Below are 24,504 nucleotides of genomic sequence, written 5' to 3'. Positions count from 1 at the left end.
GTGGTGTTCTCCAGGGACGAAGGGTTGTCTGAGAAATGCCAAGGGAATGTCCTTACGGAATGCAATGAAGAAAATAAACCACTTTCTTCATCTGCCAACTAGAAAGAAACTCTTCCCTTCCAACACAGTTATAACTTTATGTATTCTTCTGTTGATATTTACATCTCAACAGGTTTGTCTAACCCAACCGGTAGAACACAAAGGTAGTGAGTAGCTTTAGTAATGAACCCTTATGTTTTACAGCTGAGCAATATGATGGGAACAGCAGCCTTTGATGACAGTTCGCTTTCTGAAGTCCTGAGTATACAGTGTTGCTGCAGAGCATCTTGAGTATACAGTGTTGCTGCAGAGCATCTTGAGTATACAGTGTTGCTGCAGAGCATCTTGAGTATACAGTGTTGCTGCAGAGCATCTTGAGTATACAGTGTTGCTGCAGAGCATCTTGAGTATACAGTGTTGCTGCAGAGCATCTTGAGTATACAGTGTTGCTGCAGAGCATCTTGAGTATACAGTGTTGCTGCAGAGCATCTTGAGTATATAGTGGTGCTAGAACATCCTGAGTATACAGTGGTGCCGCAGAGCATCCTGAGTATACAGTGGTGCCGCAGAGCATCTTGAGTATACATTGTTGCTGCAGAGCATCCTGAGTATACAGTGGTGCTAGAACATCCTGAGTATACAGTGGTGCCGCAGAGCATCCTGAGTATACAGTGGTGCACTGAAGACAGTTTTCCCATAGATTACCTCCTAAAAGTCCCTTCTTCAAAACCTTTTTTAAAAATTGATCCTGGTGTAGCTTTCATATTTAAGTTTTTGTTTCTTAGTTTTATAGGTCATTCGATGGCTAGGTTTTCAGAACCTCGACTCAGTAGTCTTTTGAGGAACAAAAGGCCTTTCCAAAGAAAGCGTCCTGTTTTCTTTCCAAAGAAAGCGATTCTGTGCAGCTGTCCTCTCCCCGTTCCTGAGCTGTGTTTGTATGGAGTGTGGAGGGCTGTGAGGTGACCCCGCCCTTCTGGTTTAAATATTGGAATAACCTAGTGGTTTCTAAGAGCTAGGCTTTTGTAGTAACATATATTAAGTCAGGTTTTACAAGTACATCTTTTCATTAATTTCTGAAAAGTGGAATTATTATTTGAAACAGAGTAGTTAACTTAAAAATTTATTTAAAAAACCCAGCTTGATAAATTATTCCCTATTTAATTGGCTTTTTAATTTAATAGGTAATAATCGGATTAAATTTATTTACTGACAGTTCTTTTAATTAAAAGTGCTTTAAATCACAGGTAAAAAGATAATTTCAACATTTTCTAACAGAATGATTAAATCTTGTTTAGGTTATTCTATCAGTACACAGAACACATTTTATAATTAATGTCTTAATGCAAATAAACATGATTAAAACAGTTTTCTTTGTCAGCAGTTTGATACTGAGGAGATCTGGAAAGAAGTGCATGTTGGTTGTGAATCAGGATGCTAAATGAACCCATCTATACAAACCAATAATTTTAAGTCTGCTTTTTTTGTCTACAGGGGATGGCATTAGCCTGTTATTTGTGGAGAAAAAAAGAAAATTATACAAGTAAATTAAGACATGGCACAAATACACAAATTTAGAAGCCGTTGCAGTGTTCATAAAAACTCCTTTATGCACTAGAATAGTATGTAGATTAAACATTTTAATATTTAAGCACAAAATAGATGCCAGTTAGCACCATTAATTTTTTTCTCCTCAGAAAAGCTCCGGTAAATAGTTTCACCTAATGCTAGCTCAATCGATCAATCCTATGTGTGGATACGTGAGTGAGGCAGGGCTGATGAGATCTTCTTACCCACAACTTTATTAGATCAGAAGTATTTACTAATGGTCAGTTGTATATTTTACAGTATTCTAGTTACTGTGGACACGACACGGGCAAGAGGCAGTAAACACCTACTCTTTTGAAACCGGCTCAGTGGTAGCAAGGTGTGGGGACAGTGGCAGCTGAGAGAGAAGGCCCAGAGATATGGAATGGAAAAGTCTTTAGAACTCAGGGCACATATTATCTTTAGGCTTTTGAAACTGGCTCAGTGGTAGCAAGGTGTGGAGACAGTGGCAGCTGAGAGAGAAAGCCAAGAGATATGGAACAGAAAAGTCTTTAGAACTCAGGGCACATATGAATTATCTTTAGGCATAAAACAAATTTAAGAAGTTAAAAATTAAGTATTGATAAGATGTGGTCTTTTCTGGAGAAACCGGAAGGGTATGAGAATAGTCGGTAGAGATGAAGAAAACCATGTGACCCACGAGGCTGCCTGATGTGGATCAGGAGCGGGGGTTTTACAACGGGCTTATCTTAGGTCATGTGTCTACTCAGACCTAACCAGACATGTGGCCGTGAACATGGAGGAGTGAGCAGTTTGTAGCAGAAAATTTTGCTCTGGCCTGACAAAAATAACAAAAATCAATCATGCAGAGTTTTGTTTTGGGATTGGTTTAAATGTATTCATTATTGAAGAATTATTAATTGTGTTTGAGAGTCAGAAGAATATTCAAGGGATGACCATTCCCTTTCTAAAGAAGAGCCAATGTTAGTTATGACCTTATTCCAAAATGTAGATGGGGATGAGAGTCCTCCAAATGCATTCTGCCAGGTCAGATTCATTTTTACCAGGTGAGGACACAGGCCCATAGAAAAGGTTGATCAGCCTGTTCCCAGCAGTAGAGAAAGAACCACTAGGAATCAACAATCTGTCTCAGGCACCGTGGCACATACAGCTTATACAAGCACTCAGAGAGAAGTCAGGTTAATTCAGCTGAGCCGTCCTGGGAAACCTTATCTCCGAAACAGATAAAGAAGACCTCAGTGATAAGGCAACAAACAGAAAACAAGGGAACAGTCCAAAGAAGCAGGTCACCGAGGAGGTCGTACAGATGGCTGACAGGGAGAGTCCACTGTACTGGTTAGACTGGCTTCATCTCCTGATGCTGACTTGGCCATGAAGCAAGCAGTAGGTGTCTTTCATTGCTTTTCTGAAATAGACACCTGCTTGTCTGTGTCCCTCGAAGCACTGTCTACATCGAGGAGTGGGAGCAGCCAGTGGCCATCCTGGTGAGATTGTGGTACACTCGCAATAGAGTACTGTTCAGCGGTGAGAACGACACTGTCATCTACAGCAGCAGGAACAGAACTGGAGAGTGAATGCTAAGTGAATGAACCAGACTCAGAAAGACGGCACTGCAGTACTGCAGTGTCCACATGCAGAATCTGAAAGGCCGATTTTAAAAAAGTTGACACTAGAACGGTAATCCTAAACTGGGGAGCACATATTAATGCTCTTGTGACTGACAAAATATTCCACTGAAGCCCCTCAGGGAAGGAGGCTCCGTCCCCTGAATTCACGTCATTACACAGGTGTGAAAATGAGCCAGTGCAGGGGAACAGCAGTACTGCTGGGCTGCTTTAGTCTAACCCAGCAGTAACCAGCAACTCTTTTTTTTTTTTTTTTAACATTTTATTTATTTATTTTTTTTATTAACTTGAGTATTTCTTATATACATTTCGAGTGTTATTCCCTTTCCCGGTATCCGGGCAAACATCCCCCTCCCCCCTCCCCTTCCTTATGGGTGTTCCCCTCCCAACCCTCCCCCCATTGCCGCCCTCCCCCCACCAGTCTAGTTCACTGGGGGTTCAGTCTTGGCAGGACCCAGGGCTTCCCCTTCCACTGGTGCTCTTACTAGGATATTCATTGCTACCTATGGGGACAGAGTCCAGGGTCAGTCCATGTATAGTCTTTAGGTAGTGGCTTAGTCCCTGGAAGCTCTGGTTGCTTGGCATTGTTGTACATAAGGGGTCTCGAGCCCCTTCAAGCTCTTCCAGTTCTTTCTCTGATTCCTTCAACGGGGGTCCTATTCTCAATTCAGTGGTTTGCTGCTGGCATACGCCTCTGTGTTTGCTGTATTCTGGCTGTGTCTCTCAGGAGAGATCTACATCCGGCTCCTGTCGGCCTGCACTTCTTTGCTTCATCCGTCTTGTCTAATTGGATGGCTGTATATGCATGGGCCACATGTGGGGCAGACTCTGAATGGGTGTTCCTTCTGTGTCTGTTTTAATCTTTGCCTCTCTATTCCCTGCCAAGGGTATTCTTGTTCCCCTTTTAAAGAAGAAGTGAAGCATTCACATTTTGATCATCCGTCTTGAGTTTCATTTGTTCTAGGCATCTAGGGTAATTCAAGCATTTGGGCTAATAGCCACTTATCAATGAGTGCATACCATGTGTGTTTTTCTGTGATTGGGTTACCTCACTCAGGATGATATTTTCCAGTTCCGACCATTTGCCTACGAATTTCATAAAGTCATTGTTTTTGATAGCTGAGTAATATTCCATTGTGTAGATGTACCACATTTTCTGTATCCATTCCTCTGTTGAAGGGCATCTAGGTTCTTTCCAGCTTCTGGCTATTATAAATAAGGCTGCGATGAACATAGTGGAGAACGTGTCTTTTTTATATGTTGGGGCATCTTTTGGGTATATGCCCAAGAGAGGTATAGCTGGATCCTCAGGTAGTTCAATGTCCAATTTTCTGAGGAACCTCCAGACTGATTTCCAGAATGGTTGTACCAGTCTGTAATCCCACCAACAATGGAAGAGTGTTCCTCTTTCTCTGCATCCTCGCCAGCATCTGCTGTCCCCTGAGTTTTTGATCTTAGCCATTCTCACTGGTGTGAGGTGAAATCTCAGGGTTGTTTTGATTTGCATTTCCCTTATGACTAAAGATGTTGAACATTTCTTTAGGTGTTTCTCAGCCATTCGGCTTTCCTCAGCTGTGAATTCTTTGTTTAGCTCTGAACCCCATTTTTTAATAGGGTTATTTGTTTCCCTGCGGTCTAACTTCTTGAGTTCTTTGTATATTTTGGATATAAGGCCTCTATCTGTTGTAGGATTGGTAAAGATCTTTTCCCAATCTGTTGGTTGCCGTTTTGTCCTAACCACAGTGTCCTTTGCCTTACAGAAGCTTTGCAGTTTTATGAGATCCCATTTGTCGATTCTTGATCTTAGAGCGTAAGCCATTGGTGTTTTGTTTAGGAAATTTTTTCCAGTGCCCATGTGTTCCAGATGCTTCCCTAGTTTTTCTTATATTAGTTTGAGTGTGTCTGGTTTGATGTGGAGGTCCTTGATCCACTTGGACTTAAGCTTTGTACAGGGTGATAAGCATGGATCGATCTGCATTCTTCTACATGTTGACCTCCAGTTGAACCAGCACCATTTGCTGAAAATGCTATCTTTTTTCTATTTGATGGTTTTGGCTCCTTTGTCAAAAATCAAGTGACCATAGGTGTGTGGGTTCATTTCTGGGTCTTCAATTCTATTCCATTGGTCTATCTGTCTGTCTCTGTACTAATACCATGCAGTTTTTATCACTATTGCTCTGTAATACTGCTTGAGTTCAGGGATAATGATTCCCCCTGAAGTCCTTTTATTGTTGAGGATAGTTTTAGCTATCCTGGGTTTTTTGTTATTCTAGATGAATTTGCAAATTGTTCTGACTAACTCTTTGAAGAATTGGATTGGTATTTTGATGGGGATTGCATTGAATCTGTAGATTGCTTTTGGTAAAATGGCCATTTTTACTATATTAATCCTGCCAATCCATGAGCATGGGAGATCTTTCCATCTTCTGAGGTCTTCTTCAATTTCCTTCTTCAGTGTCTTGAAGTTCTTATTGTACAGATCTTTTACTTGCTTTGTTAAAGTCACACCGAGGTGCTTTATATTTTTTGGGTCTATTATGAAGGGTGTCGTTTCCCTAATTTCTTTCTCGGCTTGTTTCTCTTTTGTATAGAGGAAGGCAACTGATTTATTTGAGTTAATTTTATACCCAGCCACTTTGCTGAGTCATCAGGGTTATGCATTCTTTTTTTTTTTTTTTTTCCTTTTTTTCCGGGGCTGGGGATCGAACCCAGGACCTTGTGCTTCCTAGGCAAGTGCTCTACCACTGAGCCAATCCCCAACCCCCCCCCCCTTTTTTTTTTAATAAACTCAAGTCATCTGGGTTATGCATTCTTTTTCTTTCTTTTTTTTTTTTCCCTTTTTTTCCGGGGCTGGGGATCGAACCCAGGACCTTGCGCTTCCTAGGCAAGTGCTCTACCACTGAGCCAATCCCCAACCCCCCCCCCTTTTTTTTTTTTTTTTTTTTAACCAGGAACTCTTTGAACTTGGACGCATTGCTTAACCTCACGAGCCACACATTAAGTGAAGTTATACATGCAGTCACCCTTCATGAAGTTAAGCAAACGCTAACCTTAATGACATTGCATTGTTGGTTCTCTGGGTCTGTGTGAGGTCTGCGTGGGATGTTCATTTAAAAGGCCTTTCTGAGATTAAGAAGAGATCGTACTTTAAATCTGGAGAAAGGGCTCAGTGAGTAAAGCATTACTAGGCAAGTTGAAGACCAGAATTCCAGAACCCAGAGCCCTTGTAACAGCCAGGACAGAGGCAGCCTGCCTGAGTCCCCAGAACAAGATCAACCAGAACCACCAACTAATGATGCTGGGCTCCTGGTTCAAGGAGACAGCATGCCTCCATGTACAAGACGGAGAGTGAGCTGTCCTCCACATGCATCCACACACACTTGCAAAGAGAGAGATGTATCCCCTCCAAAAAAAAAAAAAAAAAACTAAAAAAATCCCATATTTTAGATATTCTGCCAAACTCCTCATGTATACACTTTTTATCATGTACACACCATACCTCAGTATAGGTTGATTTTAAAGCCAGCGTGAGCCTTGTTCTTGACCCTTGTTCTCCATTTATGTTCCCCACACGTGAATCTCGGGATCAGTAGCTGAGGGTCAGAGTTAAGCTCTGTCCTGTTGGCTTACCTGCGTATGTGTGTAACTCCCACGCTTACTTCATCCTCTTGTGGGTTCCTCAGGACTTTAGGGGAGAAGTGACTCTCGCTTGTGTACATTAAAATCATCTTACTTTCCGTGTGATTCGAGTCACACTAGAACCGTGTTTTCAAATTTGTTTTGTTTTGTTTTAAAAACGGCTTTTCCTATTTTGATGGTAGATGGAGAAATACTGTTTAATTTGCAGTCTTCAGAATACTAATTGACCATGTAAAAAAGGGAATGTATTTCTTCCTATGATATAAAATTGGTTGCTACGTCTCGCCTTAGAAAGATCAAAGGCTAAGGGCAGAAAGTGAAACAATGGGGAGAATTGCGTTTATGGAATTCTGGACCTGGGTGGGGCATGATGACACGCTGATGAGGCTGAGACAAGAGCAAGGCACTCTGGTCCGTGCAGGAGGGGCTCTCAAAGAGAATACATAATTTAATGACATTAATAATAGTAACAACTGCAACAATAAAAAATCTGAATCATGGGTAAGCTGAGCAGTTAGATTCTTTAAGGCCAAGGGCAAAGCTTTGGAAACACACTAGCCTCTGTTTAATAGAACTTTATGACCTCAAGATAATCTTCAACTGTGCCAAATAAATTACAAATGTACGCTTTAACCCGACTCTGAGGGAGTTTCTTGTTAAGAGCTTGTTTATTCTATACTTTTCCTAAATAATAATTTTCATTTAGAGTTATGTATTTTGCCTTTATGTGTGCATATGTGCCACATGACTGATGCCCATGGAGGTCTGAAGGGGGCATTGGATCACCTGGAACTGGGCTTAGATACAGTTGTTAACCATTTTGTGGGGGGTCAGAACTGAACCCAGGTCTTATCAAGAGCAACAGTTGCTTTTAACTGGGAGCCACTTTTCCAGCTCCTTATATTACTTGTGTGTGTGTGTGTGTGTGTGTGTGTGTGTGTGTGTGTGTAAGAGACAGAGACAGAGAGAGCGAGCGACAGAGACTGATTGGTTGATTGATTGATTGATTGATTGCTTATTAAAGCATTTCTGACCTGGCTATGCTAGCAAACTCCTGCAATCCCAGAACTCTGGAACCTCAGGCAGATGGAGCTCAAGTTCTAGACCAGTCTGGGCTTCCATAGCAAGTTTAAGGTACCTGGGTTAAATAGCGAGACATAAATAAAGAAGGAAAGAAGAGGAAGGGGTTACAGATAGGAAAACAAAGACATTTTGTTCTTGAGATGTATTACTACGAGACTCCAACTCCTTTAGAGTGGAGTATAAGGACTATTGGCTAAAGGCCGCCATCCTTGTCCTGGTTACTCTTTAGACTGTAAGTTGAGGGTTTAAAAAGGGCTAATACTCATAGTTTTACTTAAAGACTTAGAAGTTTATGAAGAATGAATGTATATTAGGACATTTTAGTCCTAAATCCTTGACCCATGTGGTGAGGTGATTGGGTTTGAGATCATTGCTCTTCCATGTCTGAAGCTTCTAGAACACGTATGTCACACAGCCAACACTGGAGACCTTCCTGGTAACAGGTTTTGATTGGGAGCTTGTCCCTCATTGTATCAGCCGAGTTAGACCCCACTTACACCTAAGTAGAGAAGTGTTATCTGTTTGAAATTTTCAAAGTTGTCGCCATGGCAAAGTAACTTGCTTTGTCTTGTCTTTGTCCTTGAAATGATGAGTCTGACTGCCCATTCCCAGGTGAGGGAAGACCAGCCTTTCTGTTGAGCACTGAGGGCCCCCTGGGACGCAAACTGCACTAAAGTTTCCTGAGACCGCTGGCCTCAGCTAGGTGTGGGTAGCACTGATTCTTTTTGATTCAAAGCAGATATGATAACGCAGGAACATTTTTAGAGAACAGTCCTTTCACAAAACCATATGAGTACCATGTCCAAATCACATGCTACGAAGAGAACCTCACTTGAGTCATCCCATTACCTATACAGCATGTACTTACACATGAATTGATCCTCTTTTTATAAAATTGTGTTTGTGGGTTTTTTGTTTTTTTTCCAAGTAACATGCTTAGTGTCCCTTTGCTGTTTTCTCCCCCCACCCACCCATTCTGGAAAACCATGTGGTAATAATCTGACTCCTCTGTTTTTCTGCTTTTTTTTTTTTTTTTTTTAAGGCTAGTTCCATTTGTGTAGCCCAGGCTGGTCTCAAATTTTGCAGTACATCTCTGTCTTGGCCTTCATTGCTGGGTCTATAGGTATGGGCCAGCCTGTTAGATAGAAGTGATTTTAAAAACATTTAATTCATATTTACTTTAAAACTGTGTGTGTGTGTGTGTGTGTGTGTGTGTGTGTGTGTGTGTATTGTGTATGCACACATGCGCATATGTACCTGTGGAGGCCAGAGAGCGGTTGGAACCCTTTGAGCTGGATTTACAGGTTGTATGCCACCTGATTTACATACTAGGAACAAAACTTGGGTCTTCCACAAGAGCATCAAGTGCTCCTAATGGAGCCAGCTCTCATCAGATCCTGAATTAAGGGGGACGCTAACCCCAAAGCGAAGCTTCTCTTGCCTTGTTTGATTTTTGTCATTAAGCAATGTACAAGCAAGACAAGTGCAGGAGACTGGCTGCTGTGGATGGCAGTCAGTTGACTTATTCATGCTTTAGTTTGGGCGGCCTCTGGACAGTGACTATTACTGTTTGCCACACACCCTGAATTTGTGTGCCTTTAGCAATTAATGTGTCCTCTAAGCTATGTGCAGTATTTGTGTGTATCATAAGGCTTGACACATCTTTGAGGTATTTTCATATCATATTGACTTGCAGAGTGAAGACAGTATAGATTTACAATGTCATAGCCTGGAATGATGCAGACATTGTGGTGGCATTTACTGAGACAGAATTCTAATCCCTGAGCATGTGAGCATGTGCAAAGAAGTTTTGTCCTTAAGGATTCTGACTTGAGGTTTCAGCAGCCCTGCAATTAAGAACAGTCTTTTCCTCCAGTCCCTTCCCAAGGCATAGCACTCAGTGAGCAGCATCTTCCTAATCTACCAGCGGTACTGGAATGTTTTATGGCTCCTTGCTTTTCTAGTCAAGTGCTGTTCCACTGAGCTCCACCCTAACACCTCAGCCACTGTTCTGTGCCTCAGTGATGGAGAAGTGCGGAGGGTGGAGAACATGAGCACTAAGTAGAGCTGAGAGAACAGCTGGACATTGATTTTTGTGACTCTAACACACATAAAGCCGATTTAAAAAAGACCATAGCAAACCAAAAGTATTAGAGTTTTAGAGAATTTTAAGATTTTATCAATTCTTATTTTCCATGCCACTTAAATATCTCAGTATCAGTACAAGTGTTACAAGACGGGACATACCGCAGTTGTGTCTGTTCTGCCTACCATCCAGCAGCACGGCCACCTGGGTATTCATTCAAAGGAAGTGTAGTCATGACATCTACAGGACTGTTCAAACAGCCAAAATGTGGACTCAACCAAAGTGTCCATCACCTGGTGACTGGATTTTAAAAACATAGCATGTAACACAGCGCAACGTTATTCGGCCATAAAAACGAAACACTTCACCTGCCCAGGAGAGAGAACTGCAACTGTATTAAATTAAACAAGCCATACACAGAATAGCAAATACCACAAGGCAGCAGTCATTTGTGGAAAGAAACTACAGGCTCCATTCATAGATGGAAAGCAGAAATCACTCCAGAATAGGGCTCACTGGGGGAGTGGGTCGTGGGAAGGGGTTAGAGAGGAGCTCAAACAGATGAGACACTGGCTCTGGGTAGACAGTTCCCAGCAGCCCCAGACACAGCTCAGACACAGGGGGAAGAACACAAATCTTCGAGCACATGGGAGTGCTGAGGGGGAGGACAGCACATGGGAGTGCTGGGGGGAGGACAGCACATGGGAGTGCTGGGGGGGAGGACAGCACCTGGGAGTGCTGGGGGGAGGACAGCACATGGGAGTGCTGGGGGAGAGGACTCTGTCCTCTGAGTTGATGCTCATTCATGTGCAAAGATTATAGTTATAGTTAATACACATAAGATTGTGTCAGTCAAAGATCAGAGTAAAGAGCCATAAATGTGTCCTCACTGCAGTTTCCTGCAGAAGATGAGGAACAGGCACTGTCCTCTGCCTTTTTAGCTCTGAACTCTGGTTTCCACATGGCCTTGATGAGAACTGTCCTTTTTCTATCAGCCTCCTAGCATCTGTGGCTGGAGTCACATTTGCTGCGTTTAAATAGACTACTGTCTAAATTATCAGATATATTGTAGTTAAACGTTGAGTACAGTTTGTAGCTATGGAATTAGATATTTAAACATTGAAGAATATTTCATTATAGTTTATATAGAAAGGTAATTAGAAATGCATATTAAGGGGTTAGGGATTTAGCTCAGTGGTAGAGCGCTTGCTAGGCAAGCGCAAGGCCCTGGGTTCCGTCCCCCCCCCCCCCCCCCGCTCCGAAAAAAAGAAAAAAAAAAGAAATGCATATTAATATAAATCGTTTTAACTAATAGTGATAGTGAGTAAATGTTATGAAGTATATGAGTTTACCTTATTTCTCTTTTATCTAAGAGATGAAATGTTTTCATTAGAAAACACTTAGGGGGTTGTACTTATAATTTTTAGCCATATTTACCTTTTAAAATTTGTGGTAAATGATTCATAACAAAATTTACTCTTTTCAATTAGCTTTTAAGGCAGTGGTTATTGGTTTTAGTAAAGAAAAGGAAATTCGCCTTTTAGTCCTTGGCTTGTGGTCCTTCATCCTGCGTTATTCGTGGTGTAATTCATACTCTTAGGGTCTCTGAACAGAGAATGGATCATGTCCCATCCGTTCTTAAAGAGTTCACTAGCTGTCGCTCTGTTCTGATACTTCTCTTGCTAATGTGTTTACACAGTAACAGTAATAGCGTTAGTGTTTATAAATCACTTCCCATCTGGGTGGAGAAGCCATTCCAGTCTGTCATGCTAGTGCTGCGGAGCGGTGTGTGTGCACTGCCTGTGGCTAGTGCTGCGGAGCGGTGTGTGTGTGCACTGCCTGTGGCTAGTGCTGCGGAGCGGTGTGTGTGCACTGCCTGTGGCTAGTGCTGCGGAGCGGTGTGTGTGCACTGCCTGTGGCAGTGGTTCCACGGACACTGTCGTGTAAATGTGTAGTGCACTCCTTTCACACAGTGCTCTCCTTCCCTTGATCTCTTCCCACCCTCTGTGCAGTCCCTTCCTTCTCTTAGGTCGGCTTCTACGTTCATGTCAGATGTGCATACGTGATTCTCTGTATCTAGGATTCATACATGTGAAAAACACGCCACATTTGTCTTTTGAGACTGATGTTGTCTTACCATGTTATCTTCATTTGCATTTCTTTTCTTGCCAGCATCATTTTATTGTTCTTTATGAGTGAATAAAATTTCCATGTGTATGTGTGTGTGTGCATCATATTTCTTTATCCGTTTTTTGTTAACGTTAGCCATCCCTAGGTTGGCTCTGTAACTCGGCTGTGATGAATGACCACAATAAACCCTGACTGATGTGTAATTATCTCTGTGACACACTGACTTAAAGTCCTTTGGGTAAATATTCAAGGTGCTAGAGCCAAGCCATGTGGTACATCGAATTTTAGTTTTTGTAAATCCATACTGATTTCCATGTGGCTGGACTAATTTATATCTCCACGAGCAGTAGACGAGGGTTCCCTTTGCACCACCTGGTCTCCAGAGCTTTTGTCATCTCTTCACGACTGGCCATTTTGACTGGAGTAAGACGGAATCTCATCGTAGCTCTACTTTGCACTTCATCGATAGCTAGGGCTTTTTTTCATGTGTATTGTTCGTTTGTACTTCATCTTTTGAGAGCTGTGTTCAGTTCATTACCTACTGTTAACTGACTTAAGCTTATCAATGACATCTAGTACTTTGTCTCCGCAGGAAGTGTCCTTGTGCCATTCAAGAGCTCTCCACCCACTGAACGCTCACTCACTCCCTGTATCGCCTCCTCCCACCCTTGATAAACACTTTATTCTATGTCTCTGTGGACCTAACATTTGCAGGTACACCGTGAAGTGGAATCATATTACACATGTCCTTTATACTAGCACACTGCTTTGGGGGTTCATTCATGATCTCATGTGTATCAGAATTTTGATGTTTTGGGCTGGGGTTTTGGGGGAAGATTTTGAGGCAGCATCTCACTTGGTAGCCCAGGATGTCTTAGACCTCATCCTCCCAAGTGCTGGCATTAAAGGTGCAAGCCACCCCCCTGGTGGAAGTTCATCCTTCTAAAGCTGAGCCTGGCTGGGCTGTGGGTTCTCACTCTGTTTGTTTACCATGGGTCCAACAGCAGCACTTCTAACCTTGTAAAGCGGACAGTGTGGATGGTTTACAGCCAAGAGGCAGCCTCAGATGTCACTTACCGCTCCAGCCACCTCATATACCCGAGATTAGGTAGTTACTACAAGAAGAATGTAAGATGATTCCAGGAAGGCCTGGGATGCATGTTTTATTAAAATTATCCACTGCATGTTGACCTAGTTGCCTGTTGTACAGTGTGGCAGTCTGTTCATCTTCCCGTTCAGCTCTAGGAAGAGGTCTCTCCAGAGCACTCCTCAGTGTGGCTAGCGTAGGCGGTGGGAGGCGTCTGGGGGGGTTACATGTAAAAGAGAGATGCGGTGGAAGGCGTATTCAGCCTAATCCTGTTTTCCTAGGGGATGTAAGTAGCTTCCCATGAGCTAAATATTTAGAAGAAGAAGGTTATACTGTGCTATTTCTTACTTGGAGTGGTTTATCTAATTGAACACTACTATGTTTAAGTATCTTGTAAGGATTTACAAGAGATTAAAAGGTGGCAGGAACTCTAGTGTCCTAAATATTGCCCTCCTGTCATCCTTTTTACAACCTAACATTAATGTTCATTAGTTACAAGCTAAAGGCGTTGGAGCTTGGGGTGCTTAGGCGTTTCTTGAGGCAGCCATTGTAAGGCAGGGTAGAGCTAAGCCCTTGGGCTCTTCTCCCTGTACATAAGACCTCCTGACTTCCCTGTACCTCAGTTCACTCAGGTACAGTTTGGGTCTGTGGCAACCATAGAGGAGACCTTCCACAAGGAAGGGAAGGGCTGGGACCTGCTTCTGTTTTATTGTTTGTTTGTTTTAAAGAAAGTATAACGAATCTTCTTGCTTTATGACAGGCACTATGACAGGAGTTCCATCTGGCATGTTAAGATGATCTTTACTGTTTGTAATGTAGTAATGAGTTTGGCTTCATTCCTTTCAGAAAATTTAAAAGCCCATTTCCAAGATCTTTGGGTTTTGTTTTGTTTGTTTATTTTTGTTTTTAACAGCAGACCTAATTTCTCCACATAAAGGACACTTTCTCTAGTATGTTTAGTAAGTGCCGTTTGACTTTAGAAAATCATTCTACTAGAGTGGGTTTGTGAGTGTGGCCTGCCTTCTTTCCCCAGCCTTCTGAGTGCTGGTGTAGAGGCAGCATTGTGGTGGCTGCTTAAGGGAGCAGTGCAGTAAATGCTCTGTAGTTCAGTGCCAGTGGTGCTTGCCCGACCCTGTTTGCTGGACTCTGTTTTCTTTCCTGATTTCAGGCTGGTTAGTCCTTTTGGGTGGTGTCTTACTAACACATTGTTGTGTCCCCTGCTCCCTAACCAGTGTTTTGATCCTTATCCATGGGATACAATAATGTACCCCCAAAAATGTCCAAGCTGTGATCCTTGGATTTGTGGATGTGTTTTGTCTCCTGAAAAAAATTAATAGCAGATGAGATTAAAGGTCTTCATCATGATTTTGGTACTGCCAAGTCTGTTTCCGAGGGGCTGAGAGGAAATTTGAGAAATTTTTAAAAAATGAAAGCAGGGGAAGCTTGTGGCTTGCTGAGGTGACCTAGACCACAGGCCTGATTGGTTATGTCATTTCAGCTCTGGTTCTGCAAGGGCTGCTGGAGGAGAAGGTGGCATTGCTCTGTCACTCTGGAGTGGCCGTTTTCTCTGAGGTGATTACTTCTGTTCCAGAGTGCAGCCCTCATAGGTGATTGCCCTCATCTGGGAGCTGATCTGTCCCGCCAGGCCTGCTTTTGCTCAGGAGTGGTCCCTTGTCATAAAGATATTTACAGATCAATCTTGTCATTCCTGGACTCCAAGGGAGCTGCAGAAGAGAAAGACATGTTTTAAAAATAGAAACGAGACTTTGGTATAGGGATGCTGTTCTCTAGCTGATTCCAGACAAGGAGGCTCTTGCAGCCAGAGCTTGACCTGGTATTCCTGGTACCCTTTCTCTCAGACCTGGAGGCGTGTACTTCTTACTTCAGCCCTTCAGGCAGATGACACTGTGGAGATGAAAGCTCGACTGTCTTGACTTAAATTGTAGTACTATCAGGGTACATTGGGTCCCTGGCTTTATTGTGTTCCTACTGTTAATCTTTTAATAGAGTAAGCAGGTCTTTCACCTGCAATATTATTAACTCTCATTCTACCAGGGTCATTATTTTTATTCCTTCGTGCAACTTCAGATGCTTAGAACAGTGTCAGGACCGTCTCTAAGTTCTGTAAAAATCTGAAGGAGTTAGCACATATCCTGAAGGGCTTTGTTTTTCAAGACTTGGAAACGTTCGAGTGACCCCACTGTGTGGAAGTCTGTTAAAATTCTTACTCTAAGCATAATTCCCATTGACTATCACGTTAACATAATCTGTACTCTCCAGATAATTACTAACATACATCCTCACCACAATGTGTTATGCGTACTCAAGCTAGAGGATCTGCTTTGGTTCACTTCTACGGCAACAGAGTATACGTACACTGCCATCAAGTCTTTCTGCTGAACAGAGCGGGGTCACATCTCAGTCTCTGCACATGTGACACACGGTCTACAATTTCTCTTCATTAGTGGAGAATAGAAATGTTTCTTAGTATGAATTGCCCAAAAAATAGAGCACTTAGACATACATTTCAAGTGATGTTTTTAAAGTAATTCTCAGATGCGGATGTCCTTTATAATGTGTTTGCTTACTCTGGAGTGAGGATGGACAGTATGAACGCGTCTTATAGACAAATTAACTAGACCAGCGTTCATTTGAGAGCTGCCTGTCCAGATGGTAGGCTTTCAAAAATAGAGACTCTTAGTTGTGTTATCTGCTGAGTATCTACATGCTGTTTCAGGGGTTAGGAATGAATGATCCTGGGGAAAATCTCAACCTCACACCTGTAAGCACTGTTGACGGAGGTTTGGCGTTTCATCACGTCATGCGTGATCGAGCTGGTTGCAGGAAGTGCCTGTCTCTTATTCTGTCTCAGTTCCTTTCACCAGTTATATATTATATAGCTGAGGGAACACGTTGCCTTATCTTACTTCTTAAAAATCTGATTGCCCTGGAGCCAGTGCTATGTGTGTAAACAAAAGAATTAATGACCAGAACTAGGTTTGTTCCAAACCTCCCCAAAGTACCACGTGACCAAGTGATGAAGCATTCAGTGCTGAGAGCCGACTTTCAGAAAATACTCAGAAAAGGAAAGCGCGCCTCTGCCCTCTCCTCCACCACTGCTTTCAGCGCCAGGTAAGACTGACCTCAGTATGGTTGAATGTGGTTGGCCGAGTACTTCATTAAAAAAGGGAGAGATCACCAGTGAGCTCGTGAAACAGCAGAGTCTTTCTTTACTCCCACCACGTAGGCAGGGTCCCTGATGGATCACAGCCATCAGACAAGGACTCTGGAGCCTCTTTCTTCTGGCAGCCTAGAAGGGGGGTTGAAGCAGGCTTTATAAGCATCAAAGCTGCAAGCACATGGACAAGTACAGCTCGGATTTTCATCGATCAGAACTCCAGGATTAGGGACTTCCCAAGTGTGCAGTCGTTGTTGGCTGACACTGACCGTAAATGTTTGTGCCCAACCAGTCAAATTAATTTGTTCTTTCTGTTGTTTGGGGCAGACATTATGTTTTGGGGAATTATTGTTGCTTAGAGAGGGAATTGGTCAGCTTAGGTAAAATGGAGTCTGAAGGGCATTACTTAAGACAAGTGCCTTTTATCTGGCTTCACCTAGTAGCTATCTTATCAGGAGTCACAGTCAGTCTCATGCAGTAAGAATTTCAAAATTAATAGTTCTGCTTTATATGCTTCAACGCTATAAAAAAAAAAAACACCTTACTGTTAATCTTTCCAGATACGTTCCCCATTGCACAGAGGAGATGTTGCTCAGGCTTCAGCCCTAGTGTGCTGTAGTGTGTCCTAGTGTGCCTATGTGTGCCCTAGTGTGTCAGTCTTTCCTTCTTCCTCTTCTCAATGGAGACCTTGCTTGTCCCTGGGATATATCAGTGCTTCTGCTTCTCTGCTCAGACCTAAAAGGTTATTCTTGGGGATCCATCCCTGCAGCTGTTGCAACAGGTAGCTCATTGGCTCAGCTTCTGAGTTTGTGGTCACTCAGGTGAGCACACACAACCAGTCCCAAAGAAAGGTCTCCAGTTTTCATCTTCACAGCTCCACCTGCACCGGAGGTCAGAGTCTAAGGGAAACCCCAACACTTCCTTTTTGCATTATCCCCCCCCCCCTCTGCCTCTCTCTGCCTCTCTCTGTCTATCTCTCTGTCTCTCTGTCTCTCTGTCTCTGTCTGTGTGTGTGTGTGTGTGTGTGTGTCTGTGTCTGTGTCTGTTTTTCTGTGCATAGTGCACATACATATGGAGATCAGAGAGCAGTTCCCTTGTCCCATGTGTGTCCTGGGGATCAAACTTAGATTGTTAGGCTTAAGAGCAAGTGACTTCACCTGCTGAACCATTTCACCAGCCAGAAGATTTAACACTTTCCATAGATAGAATTAACATTTTATGAAAGGCTTTTCTGAACCTCGTCATGACTAAGACTTGGCGTGACGTGATGGTTTGGATGAAAATGGCCTCCTTAGACTCACAGGGAGTAGAATTGTTAAGAGATGTGACCTTGCTGGAGGAACAAGGTGGGAGGCAGGGGGTGCTTTGAGGTTTCAGAAGCGAGAGCCAGACCTTGTGGCTCACTCTCTCTTCCTGCCGCCTGCTATCCAGATGAAGAACTCGCAGTTACCTCTCCAGCACCATGTCTGCCTGCACACCACCATGCTTCCCTTCCAAGTGATGCTAATGAAGTAAACCTTGAACTGGAAGCCATGCTTTTCTTTATAAGAGTGGCCGTGATCATGGTGTCTCCACAGCAGTGAACCCTAAGACACTTGTAACTTTATATTAGTTATTTTTCTGTTGCTGTGATAAAGACACTTCTGAGTCTTTCGATGGCTGAGATTTGAAACAGAGAGGGTAAGGATCATGCCGAGTTGGTAGCAAACATCTTCGTAACTATTGTTAAGACTCCTACCCTACCTTCTCTAAGAGCAGTGCACACAGTTAACAACAGTGTCTCAGAAGGCTGAAAACCAGTGCTGGTAGATCTCAGTGAGCTCCAGGCTCTGCTGCTGGCAGTGGTTTTTGTCTCTACCCTGAGTCCTGATGTTCTCACCTAAGGAGTTCCTCTTCCATTTCCCAGCATCCAAGAAAAGAGCCTTTAAAAACTGTGGACTGTCCTCTCCCACTCCTGACACGCTTTCTTTATCCTGTCCTGGCCTTTCTTCCCAGTCCTTCCAATTCAGGTAATAGATTGATTACAGTTCTCTGGGACACCAGTTTGTTAGAGACAGCTGTAGTTTACATTTTTATATCACAAACACATTTTAAAACACATTATCCCTGTGTGTACCAGTGTTTTGTATGCATGTATGCATGTGTACCATATGTATACCTGGTACTTGTAGAGGTCAGAGGAAGGTATTGGATCCTCTGGAACTGGAGTTAAAAACCAATTATTCATGAGCTGGGAAGAAGAACCTGGGCTCTCTGCAAAAGCACCAAGACTCTTGGCTGCCGCACCAGCCTTCCATCCGATCACACACACATTGACTCTCTGTAAATGTTCATCAAACAAAAGCAGTGCTACTAGTACTTCTAGAAAGGAAGCAATTCACTTATGAAGTATATTTGATAGTGTTGAAGGAAGAAATGTCTTTGTTTCTATCCAGTTTAGATTAATTAAAAGACAGTTAATAAGAGGAAAGCAAATAGGAGAGAAAACGCAACCAGAAACTTTCTAAATTTCTTCTAAGAAGTGGCTGAAACTGGGTGTTTCTGTTTTAGGTTTGACCAGAGAGAAGGTTAGAGGAGGATAGTACGAACACAGTGTCATAAATAGGCGTTACCTGGTTCCCTTGGTTTACATTCCTCTGGACACTCATGTCTGGAAATAAGGCTGCTCCTGTCCTCTGTGTGTCTGTTTAGCTGAGGGCCCTTTATTGAGGGCCCTTTATTGATGTAGGTGGAAATGACAAGAAGGTAAAATGTAGTTTCTAAGGCAAAGCTCAGACTCAGCCACTCATGGTAGGTAGCTCCTTGAGCTGGCGACAGTGTTGTCTAGAGGTCTTCAGCAGCCAGAACCTTCCACCTGCGGTTTCTGCTGACCGGTTTCTACCCTCTGCAGGCTGCTCCTAGTCCTCGGGAACTTACAGCTGCCCTCTGGCTGCTTGATGTGCTCGAAGCCTGTAGCCCAGTTATTGTCTGGTCTACATGTATGTAACCAGTTCAGCTCACTCCGCCTAAGATGAATGGTGCATACGCAGTAAAACCAGCCTGACACCCACAATTTAATTGGGAGCTGAGTGTAGAACAGAGGTAGAGCGCAGTGCACAGAAGGTAGTCTCCTAGACTGACCTGATGGAAATGAGCAGAGAGCTCCTTGTCTGGACAGCCATGCATAGGCTCCTGCCTGCTCACTGCAAACTTTCAATTAGCCATATCAGTATGTTGGAGGGAACTTGGAATCGCCTGTCCATTGTCGTGGGTTGGGAAAGTCCTACCCAATAGAGTAGTAACTTATGCAAGGAGGGTAGGTACATCCTGGGCAGTTGAGTGCTAGGTCATCTGCACCATCTGTGGCTGAAGCGAACTCTTGAAAGGGAGGTTTTCCATCTGTGGAACAGAGGTGGAAGCTCTTGGTAGCTATGGCAGCTACAGTGTGCCTTTGAGTGAAGTCTCTCTGGGGCATACGTGGCTAGCTGAGTCTTCCTCAGGGCATCTTTAGCTGGAGCCCAGTGTCTGAGCAGCTGTGGAACTCTGAAAGTAGCCAAGACAGCCTGCAGACAGCTCATAGGATCACCAAAGAAGTGACTGCTTGATGAGCAGCTCCTGGAGCTTGTTCAGAAGGAGCAGGATTGAAGTTGTGACTGCCACCAGCTCCAGTGGCACTAAAAGATTGACAGCAGTGTCATACACACACGCACGCACGCACGCTCCTCCCCTGTGCCTGGCCTTAAACAGGGGTGACTGGGACTCGGGCTTCAACAGCTCTCAGTCAGACAGTGTGCCCACTTGCACCAGGTTTTGACAGCTTCAGTCATATAAAGGGATGACAGAAACATTTAAAAGTGCCAGTAACTAACATTTAATGTAAAATTTACGTCTTTTACCAGAAACATTATCTAGGACTTGCCACCTAGCTAAATGCCCTTAAAAACGGTATAGAAGGTCACCTCCTCTGTCACAGGTAGAATACCTGTGGGATGCTCTTATGGGCCCTGTCACAGAGAGAGTCGTAGAGCCTATGTGCTGTTTCTTGGATTCCTTCAGATTATGTGTTTTATATGCCAGTCGTCATGGTTTTGGCTGACTTTCATTTCAAGTCTTTTAACATCTTTGATAAGAGGCCCTGTTATCATATGCAGGCTGCAGTAGTTCTCTTCTTTGTATTTGGTGGTAGTTGAGTAAAGGTTTCGTTTGATTTCTTTGAGAGAGTATTTCACTTTGTAGGTCAGGGGGCCCAAAATTCAAAGAGATGCGCCTTTCTCCATTTCCTGATGGCTGAGACTAAAGGCGTGCTCCAACATGGCTGGTGCTGGGTGGTTTTTGTCAACTCGGCACAAGCCCCGGTCATCTGGGAAGAGGAAACTTTGGCTGAGATACCTCCAAAAGACTGTTCTGTAGCCAAGTCTGCAGGACGTCATCCTGAATAGTGGCCATGTGGGGACATCCTGTCCACTGTGGGCAGTGCCACCTCTGGATAAGTGTTAGCTTGTGTACGGAGGCAGAGCAAGTCACGAGGAGCAAGCCAGTAAGCCATGTTCCTCCGTGGTCTCTGAGTCAGTGCCTGCCTGACCTCCCTCAGGATGGGCTGCAGCTGTCAGCCAAAATAAACCCTTTCCTCCTCCGGTTGATTTTGGTTGTGACCCCAGCAAGACAAAGCAGACTAGAATGTGGACATTCTTAGAGATCTAAAACCCACGTAATGAGGAGGAGGCAAGGAAGTTCCGAGCTGTGACATTCTTGTCCAGTGCTAGGAGTCAACATTATTTCCTCTGAGGAAATATAGCAGTGCCTTTTAGGGAACCCTTACTCGTGTGTCTGGCAGGAATACATTATAAGGTTTTTATTATCTTTAGTTTTAGGATAATTTTAATTTTTATTAGAATCTACCTTCTTAGATTACAGATACAACATAGAGACACTAGACAGTTCTGTCACTAATATCAATGCTTGTTTTATATAACTCATTTAGATTCTATGTAGATAATGTCACTGTGTCTTTAAAAAGAATTTCTTAGAGGTTATTTTATTTGTATGGGTGTTTTGCCTACTTGTCCGTATGTACCTGTGTGTACCTGGTACCAGCAGAGGTCAGAAGAGGACATTGGCTTCCCTGGAACTAGAATGAAGGGTGTGTGAGAGCCACCTTGTAGGTGCTGAGAGAAACCAGGTCCTTTGGGAGAGCAGCAAATACGATTAACTGCTGAGATGACTCCAGTCAGTTTCATTGTATCTTAACAGTACAAAAAAAAAAGTACTATATTGATACTTAACACTGAATAAATGTGGTGCTCTAAAAAAAGATGTTTTAAAAGTCCCTTCCATTTCTGTGAGAATTTGTATCTGTGAAGCATCATTACACATTTACATAAATTCACATTTGCCAAATTATACCGAGAGGGAAAACTTAATTGAATCATTTTACAATCATATAATCTATTCAATATGATTGCATTTGCTCATGATGCAGTGTGGTAAACGGATGATTGTTGCAATAAATGATAATGTTTCACAGATAATGTAGTTTTTCCCTCTATGTGGGGTTTAATGTTCTTCAGTTATCATGTGTATGTGGTGCATGGCTCTCTCTAGTGAACTGCTGTGGAGGGCTGTGCATCTGTAGTGTCTGCTGCGAGAGCTACGTCCTCTAGGATGGCGCTTGGAAAGGGGCCCTCAGGTCAGTCAGACACTATGGAGGGGAGGGCTCTGTAGCACACAGAAGGCATCAGTCCTACAGTTGACCACTGGCCAGTTTTGTAGCCATCTGTTAAGGGAGAAAAGGCCACCCCTTGGTGTAGCTAGCCAGAGTGAAGTACTACTCTCTGGGGAATGCCCAGAGGCTAGCTCTGTGATGGTAGGTTGAAGGGGGAGCTCAGGATCAGGGCTTGACACTGCACAGTTACGGCTACTGCAGTGAGTTGACCAAGGCAACTCTTATCAAAGAAAACATGTCAGTGGGCCTTGGTTCAGTAGGGTGGGAAGAAGACAGCCATGGTGATGGAACAGTAGCTGAGAGCTTTACATCCTAATCCACAGACAGCAGGCAGAGACAGACCAGACCAGACCCTGGGGTGGGCTTTTGAAAAACCCCAGTGACACATATCCTTCAACAAGGCCACATCTCCTAACCCTTCCTAAACAGTTCACCAGCTGGGGATTAAACCTCATTTCCATTCTAAACCATCACAGGCATTAAAGAACCAAAACTTGGTATTTACGCAGCCCACACTGTTTGAGCAGGACAGGACACACCTTTGTTATCTTTTCTGCCCCCTTGTAATTGACCAAACAGTTTATTTTTTATCCATTTATTTACTGTTGTGCTAAAGATAACCCAAGGATTTGCATGTACAGGACAGCACTCTATTGTAGCTGGATTTTTGGCTACTTTATAGGTTCCTATTTTTACCACCCTTATCCCTGGTAGGAGAGAGGAAAGGCTGGAGGGGAAAGGGGGCGTCAATACTGTTAAGACTACTTCCTGCTGAAGGGGTGTCAGGTTCCCTGGGTCAATTTTGATCTTCATCATCAGGATATCTCCAGCCAGCTACCAGCAAGAACAACAGCAGGGGCAGCCGGGGCAGCAGGGGCAGCAGCAACAGCAGGGGCAGCACCCCTCCTGGGGCTCTAGCTTTTCTATACCTTTTCAAGAGTCCCTAGAATTCCAAGTGTCATCCTGCATTTGCAGAACCTGTCTGTGGCAGGCAAAATCATGCCCCTGCCAGAACACAAGGTAAACCCTCGTCAGCTGCTCTGGACAGTGGGAAGCTGCCCATGTCCCACACCCGGGATTAAGACAAAAACATATTCCTACAACAATTCTGTGTTTTAGGAAAGCAGAAATCTCACTACACTCTGTCCCGGGGTTAACACTGCAGCCCGGAGCACTTTGAACAATGCCGCGTATTTGACAGAGAACTACGCTCTCAGGTCTCTGGTAGAGCTCCTCCTACGGTTCATTCTGTTTCCAGCCAGCAGTTTCCTGTCTGGGGCAGAGTGGAAAGACTATGGCTGTGTGGCAGCAGCTTGGGAAGTGGCTTCCTGTAGGAGCGGAGCATTGGGCCAGCCTGGGAGTCTCCTGATGTCCACCAGCCAGGGAAAGAAGCTGCTTTACTGAGAGTGGGAGGGAAGCTGGTCCTTCCTGCTCTCCATTACTGAGGTGTGCACCTACAAAAGGAAGAACTGAGCGAGGAGAGTGACTTTAAGAACCCAGAGATGCCACTTGGTAGCAAACTGCAGACTCTATATTCGTCTCAACATTGCTCTCAAATTGCTATCACTTAGTTCTCAAAGATGCTGACTAGAAGCCAACTACCCCTTACGTTCCCAGGTAGACATGGCATAGTGTCCGCCTGGAATCCAAGGTACAGGTTCTGCACTTATAGACACATAGTCCAGTAGTGGCTGTGACTTCTGCTGTTCAGCTGAGGGGATCCATAGTCTAATGATCTAGGAGCTTTACATAGGGACACCAAAGCAGTATGCAGTCAGTGCTCAAACTGGCCATGCCCTGGTGACCTAGGACGTGTCTTTTTCTTTGATTTGCTCAGCATAACGTAGTGGCTGGTCTGCTGCTTGGTAGATTCTAAGCATTAGTGAATGAATGGCACTGTCTCACTGGTTTGAGATTTCACCGCAGCTTATTTTTAACACTCCGGAGCCCAGCAGAGGAAAGCACTAGAGACAGCTGGCCAGTCCAGACAGGGACATTGTTTATCCCTGACTGAGCTAGTGCTGACTCATGCTTGCCTAAAGACCCCTCATCTTCAGCTGGGATTCCATTCCTAGCCTTCTGCGTAGAGAGAGGCTCAGGCGGGAGACAGGAGAGTTTGAGGTGGACAGTAAATGCCTTCACTTACCTGATGAGCACAAATGATCATGAGGAGATGATGAGAAAAGCTAGCTGCACAGCTCTCCTGGGGAGTAGGCGCCCCACCCCACCCCACCCCCAGTCTTGCAGTTGTATCCTCCCAAAAGGACGCTTGCATGTCTGAGGGGTGTGGTGTCAGACTCGGCTGCACCTTTGAGAGACGGTGTGTGTGGTGCTGTGAGATGACAGGCAGCCTTGACTCAGTTTTTCCTG

At 43.9% G+C, this 24,504-nt stretch overlaps 1 protein-coding gene and 1 long non-coding RNA gene across 5 annotated transcripts in view; one reads left to right on the top strand and one right to left on the bottom strand.

The window, feature by feature from the left end:
* The window catches only part of Hs2st1 (heparan sulfate 2-O-sulfotransferase 1), a 133,692-nt gene that overhangs the window by 38,260 nt on the left and 70,928 nt on the right, over nucleotides 1–24,504 (top strand).
* Nucleotides 10,354–11,299, bottom strand: LOC148006773 (uncharacterized). Its single transcript, XR_015677092.1, has 2 exons — nucleotides 10,874–11,299; nucleotides 10,354–10,818 (listed from the first exon to the last, which is right to left on the bottom strand). It is a non-coding gene; the product is annotated as an uncharacterized LOC148006773 (long non-coding RNA).

Source organism: Rattus norvegicus, chromosome 2, assembly GCF_021556685.1.
Source record: "Rattus norvegicus strain SHRSP/BbbUtx chromosome 2, alternate assembly SHRSP_T2T, whole genome shotgun sequence".
Classification (NCBI taxonomy): Eukaryota; Metazoa; Chordata; class Mammalia; order Rodentia; family Muridae; genus Rattus; species Rattus norvegicus.
The sequence above is the reverse complement of the archived record's forward strand: the minus strand, read 5'-3'. Positions and strand labels throughout refer to the sequence as shown.